General features: G+C 33.4%; 1 long non-coding RNA gene across 1 annotated transcript; it reads left to right on the top strand.

The window, feature by feature from the left end:
- The first annotated feature begins 1,501 nt into the window (after window positions 1-1,501).
- On the top strand, window positions 1,502-2,900 carry LOC142239598 (uncharacterized). The gene is made up of 4 exons (XR_012723080.1): window positions 1,502-1,736; window positions 2,374-2,447; window positions 2,515-2,607; window positions 2,678-2,900. It is a non-coding gene; the product is annotated as an uncharacterized LOC142239598 (long non-coding RNA).
- Window positions 2,901-5,719: the final 2,819 nt, after the last annotated feature.

The following is a 5,719-nucleotide window of genomic DNA, read 5'->3' as shown; positions in this document are numbered from 1 at the left end:
GCAAAAATGCTCAGGGTGGACTCCTGAGTCGATATAGCCATGTCCGTCTGTCCGTCTGTCCGTCTGTCCGTCTGTCCGTCTGTCCGTGAACACATTTTTGTAATCAAAGTCTAGGTCGTAGTTTTAGTCCAATCGACTTCAAATTTGGCACAAGTATGTGTTTTGGCTCAGAATAGATACCTATTGATTTTGGAAGAAATCGGTTCAGATTTAGATATAGCTCCCATATATATCTTTCGCCCGATATGGACTAATACGGTCACAGAAGCCAGAGTTTTACCCCAATTTGGGTGAAATTTTGCACTAGGAGTTCAGTTAGTAGTGTAGTCTAGTGTGCCAAATTTTATTGAAATCGGTTCAGATTTAGATATAGCTCCCATATATATCGTTCGCCCGATTTGCACTCATATGACCACAGAGGCCAATTTTTCGCTCCGATTTAGCTGAAATTTTGCACAGGGAGTAGAATTAGCATCGTAGCTATACATGCCAAATTTGGTTGAAATCGGTTCAGATTTAGATATAGCTCCCATATATAGCTTTCGCCCGATTTTCACTCATATGACCACAGAGGCCAATTTTTTGCTCCGATTTAGCTGAAATTTTGCACAGGGAGTAGAATTAGCATTGTAGCTATGCGTGCCAAATTTGGTTGAAATCGGTTCAGATTTAGATATACCTCCCATATATAGCTTTCGCCCGATTTACACTCATATGACCACAGAGGCCAATTTTTTGCTCCTATTTAGTTGAAATTTTGCACAGGGAGTAGAATTAGCATTGTAGCTATGCGTGCCAAATTTGGTTGAAATCGGTTCAGATTTAGATATAGCTCCCATATATATGTTTTTCTGATTTCGACAAAAATGGTCAAAATACCAACATTTCCCTTGTAAAATCGCCACTGCTTAGTCGAAAAGCTGTTAAAATGACTTTAATTTTCCTAAACTTCTATTACATATATATTGAGCGATAAATCATAAATAAATTTTTGCAAAGTTTCCTTAAAATTGTTTCAGATTTAAATTTATCCCATATTTTTTTACTAACATTGTGTTCCACCTTAGGGCTTTAGCCGACTTAAATTTTGAGTCTATAGATTTTGTAGAAGTCTATCAAATTCTGTCCAGATCGAGTGATAGTTAAATGTATGTATTTGGGACAAACCTTTATATATAGCACCCAACACATTTGACGTAATGTGATATGGTATCGAAAATTTAGATCTACAAAGTGGTGCAGGGTATAATATAGTCGGCCCCGCCCGACTTTAGACTTTCCTTACTTGTTTTTTGTTTGTGTTTGTTATTGCGATGATGTTATGGAATGTGTGTTGTTGGTATCTTTTGTGGTGATAGTTGTTTTGTTGCAATAGCGAGATCAGAAAGGGATCATGTGTGTGTGGAGTTGTTTTTCTTTACATATGTGGCCTTTATGACTATTTGTGTCTTTGAGTTTTATTGGTGCATTCAGTTCTGTTGATGCATTTATGAAGCGCACACGTGGTGCGCTTGCGTGCGGTATTTGTGTTTATTAATAAAAATACATTTATTTCGTAACATTTTAGAAACTGATAAGTGAATGGTGTGATGTTAGAGAAAAGAAAAACACTTTATATTGATAAAAAATAAATAACTCTAAAATAAATCACATATTAAGAAACTGTATATTTCTATTAATAATTTAAAATTAGTGCGGTTTTAAATTGGTTTACATAAAAATATTCATAATGAGTGGTAATAAAATGATCTATATTTACTCTACATCTGGATCACAGTACAATTTTTTGAGTCTATATTTTTATGTTATAGCGAGTCCTTAAGGTGTGTACTAAGTTCGAGTTTAGGTGCTAAAATCAGAAATAAATCAATAAGAAAAGTATAAAATTATACGCCTTCGATGCAAATTTAAATATAACTTGATGTAGAATAGCTCGAAACAAGGTTTTATAAAGTTTATATTCTTTAAATGGATTACACGATTAAGAACAGAAAATCGTTTTTAAGCTTATGTAGAACGCTGTTTTTTAATTTAATATGATGAATTGTTTTCAAGTTATTCCAATATATATAGCGGAAGTGCCTTAATTTTGAACATAACCGTATATCTCAAAAAGTCGAGCTCTTGAAAAAACAAGTGTAAATTTGGATTCAGCAACCTCAAATTACTAAAAATTTGATATAAATTTTAAATGAACACAAAAACGGTTCAATTTTGTTCCCATGTATTTCTAAAGAAAACTAATCATGAAAAATTGGGATTTTAGCCACTAAACTCGAACTTAATATCCACCATAAATACTAAATGCTATATTGACAAGTGGAAATTATATCTAATTTTATAATATTTTTATTTCATTTATATTCTGAGAAGGATTTCAAAAATGTCCCATTTGTGCATGGATATGATTCCACTAATGTAGTAATTGGATGATTTTTTTCAATGTGGTAAGTTTTTCGTCCATTTGTAATAAAGCCAAAATTTCTATTTATTAAAAATAATTTTCATTTGCAGGATGACAGCAAATCTAATGGTATTTTTTGGAATCTTCTTACTGTTTAATGCTAACTAAGCTGATATCCCTATTTGCTCTAAGAAAATTCTCTTGTAAGTTAAAGATCAAAATACCATAGAATTTGATAATATTTTTATATTTTATATACCTTTTTAACTTCAGAGGCTTATGACGCAAATCCACACAACAAAAACTAGCGAAATCGGTGAAATTGGAAAAAAATGAAATAAAAATAGCAACTTATGGCATATATCTTTCATATGGATAAAAAATGGAAATTGATATTAATTAGTTTCATTCTACTAACATAGAATATTACTCTTTTGAAGAAGCAATTACTAACTACCGAAAAGTAACAGCATACAGCGTACGAATAAAAACATTTCTTTTATTGTATGTCATAAGCCATAGTTTTATGTAATATAATAATAATTTTTTGAAATAAAATACTGGTAGTTATGAAAAATTGTCTTATATTCTACGAAAAATTTCTTAGTTGTATACAGGCTTGTTGTACCTTTAATTCCTCAATTTATTTACTTCTTTGAAAATTATACTGATAAATAGTTTATTTGAAACCAATTTCTAAATATAGGATTCCCAAAAACTTGTTCATTTTTCCGGATAGCAGGAATATTTTGAATGAGTGTAAGTACATTCTTCCCTCGGCGTAGTAAGAATGAACTAAAATACGATGCAATACATAAACTTATTTATAAGAAAATCATGAACTTATCTAGATGAAAAAATCTTTGGCGCCAAATCATGGTCATTCTTACTATGGGTTAGTTCATTTTTCGTAAACAATAGTAAACTTTTTTTTCGGTGATATATTATTATTTGATTTTGTGATATTTGGAAGGGAAGAGGGGCCTCCCCTTGCCATGCTGTATAAATTGGGCTTATAATTTGCTTGAGATTTTCTGGGACGTCTACACAATATACGCTATATCATTTTTCGATATTGGTAAAAAAAACTGAAAACTGAAAAAAAAACTAGAATTCTCCAGTTTACTTGATATTTACAAAGACCGTAGGGGAAGGTTATGAAATCAATATGGTGTACTTGATTCTTGGGTATCTGAACGGGAACCTTCTCCTTGCCCCACACTATGAAACTTGAAGGAAAGATTACAGATTTTCTTGGAATTTGCAGAGAAAGTGAAGTCCCTTTACCAAAAATAGACCAAAATCTAACGACAAAGTAAATCTCAGATTTATTTGAAATTGGGAGAAGATGATTAAATTTATACAGGGTACATGATTTTTCGATGTCTAGTTGGGGAAGGGGAATAGTGAAGTTGGGTAGTTTGCGAAATGAATATAGTGAATTTACGATATATGGTCGGGAAGGAGCGAAGGAGGGGTTCCCTTTTGCCCGATTTTTTGAAAATAGAATGTAGAGGATTGTCGATAAATGGGAACTCTGTACATAATTTTATGATTCGTCCACAGGCTTCAGCCGGACATTTTTATGTAAAAAACTTAAAGTTACATGAAGCTGACAGGCAACATAGAGGGGGCTTAATTTTCCGTTATATGTTTGGAAATGGCATTTAGTCCATACGGGGTATATATTAAACAAACAAAAGGCCGATTAAATACGTATTTAATTCAATGTGACAAAATTTTCTATAGAAATAAAATTTTGGTAGATTATTTTTGGGGATCGGCTATATATAACTATAGACCGATATGGACCAATTTTGGCATGGTTGTTAGCGGCCATATACTAGCGCAATGTACCAAATTTCAACCGGATCGGGTGAACTTTGCTCCTCCATAAGCTCTAGAGGTCAAATCTAGGGATTGGTTTAAATGGGGGCTATATATAATTAAGACCGGTATGGACCAATTTTTGCATGGTGGTTAGAGACCATATACTAAAACCACGTACCAAATTTCAACCGGATCGGGTGAATTTTGCTTTTCCAAGGGGCTCCGGAGGTCAAATCTGGGAATCGGTTTATATGGAGGCTACATATAATTATGGGCCGATGTGGACCAATTTTTGCATGGTCATTAGAGAACTTATACCAACACGGATGAAATTTGCTTCTCTTAGAGGCTCCGCAAGCCAAATCGGGGGATCGGTTTATATGGGGGCTATATATAACTATGGACCGATGTGGACCAATTTTTGCATGGTTATTAGAGACCATATGCTAACACCATGTACCAAATTTCAGCCGGATCGGATGAAATTTGGTTCTCTTAGAGGCTCCGCAAGCCAAATCGGCGGATCGGTTTATATGGGGGCTATATGTAATTATGGACCGATATGGACCAATTTTTGCATGGTTGTTAGAGACCATATACTAACACCATGTACCAAATTTCAGCCGGATCGGATGAAATTTGCTTCTCTTAGAGTAATCGCAAGCCAAATTTGGGGGTCCGTTTATATGGGGGCTATACGTAAAAGTTTTTTTCAATGCCGTCCGACCTACTTCAATAACAACTACTTGTGCCAAGTTTCAAGTCGATAGCTTGTTTCGTTCGGAACTTAGCGTGATTTCAACAGACGGACGGACATGCTCAGATCGACTCAGAATTTCACCACGACCCAGAATATATATACACGGATGAAAAAGACTGTTTTTCATATGTTTGGCTATAAACATTATATGTTTGGAACACAAATTTTTAAACACAATATTTTTGAGTGCAAGCATATAATGTTCATAAACTAGCATAACATGTTTGGGACATATACGTTAATATGTTAGAACATATTATGTTTGGGACATAAAATGTTTTTAAATATAATATGCTTGGATGCAAACATATATTAATTTAGAAATAGCCTATAAACATATATGTGTTTAGTAGCTTGGAGCGCTATTTAACAGGAAGCGATATTGAATTAAGTTGGTGTTTGTTGCTTGTTATTACAAAATTAACATTTTATTTTTCCTTGGGCAATTGATCAGCTACTTCTTTGATCCTTACAAACTGTGTGGTCCGCTGTTCGAATCCCCGTCCGGCAAAAGGTAAAATTAAAATAAAAAAAATCATACAATTGAATAATTTCTTCTAAAGGGTGATTTGTTAAGAGCTTGATAACTTTAAAAAAAAAAAAAAACGCATAAAATTTGCAAAATCTCATCGGTTCTTTATTTGAAACGTTAGATTGGTCCATGACATTTACTTTTTGAAGATAATTTCATTTAAATGTTGACCGCGGCTGCGTCTTAGGTGGTC

This window comes from Haematobia irritans, chromosome 1 (assembly GCF_050003625.1).
Source record: "Haematobia irritans isolate KBUSLIRL chromosome 1, ASM5000362v1, whole genome shotgun sequence".
Classification (NCBI taxonomy): Eukaryota; Metazoa; Arthropoda; class Insecta; order Diptera; family Muscidae; genus Haematobia; species Haematobia irritans.
This window is presented reverse-complemented; position numbering and strand designations above follow the sequence as displayed.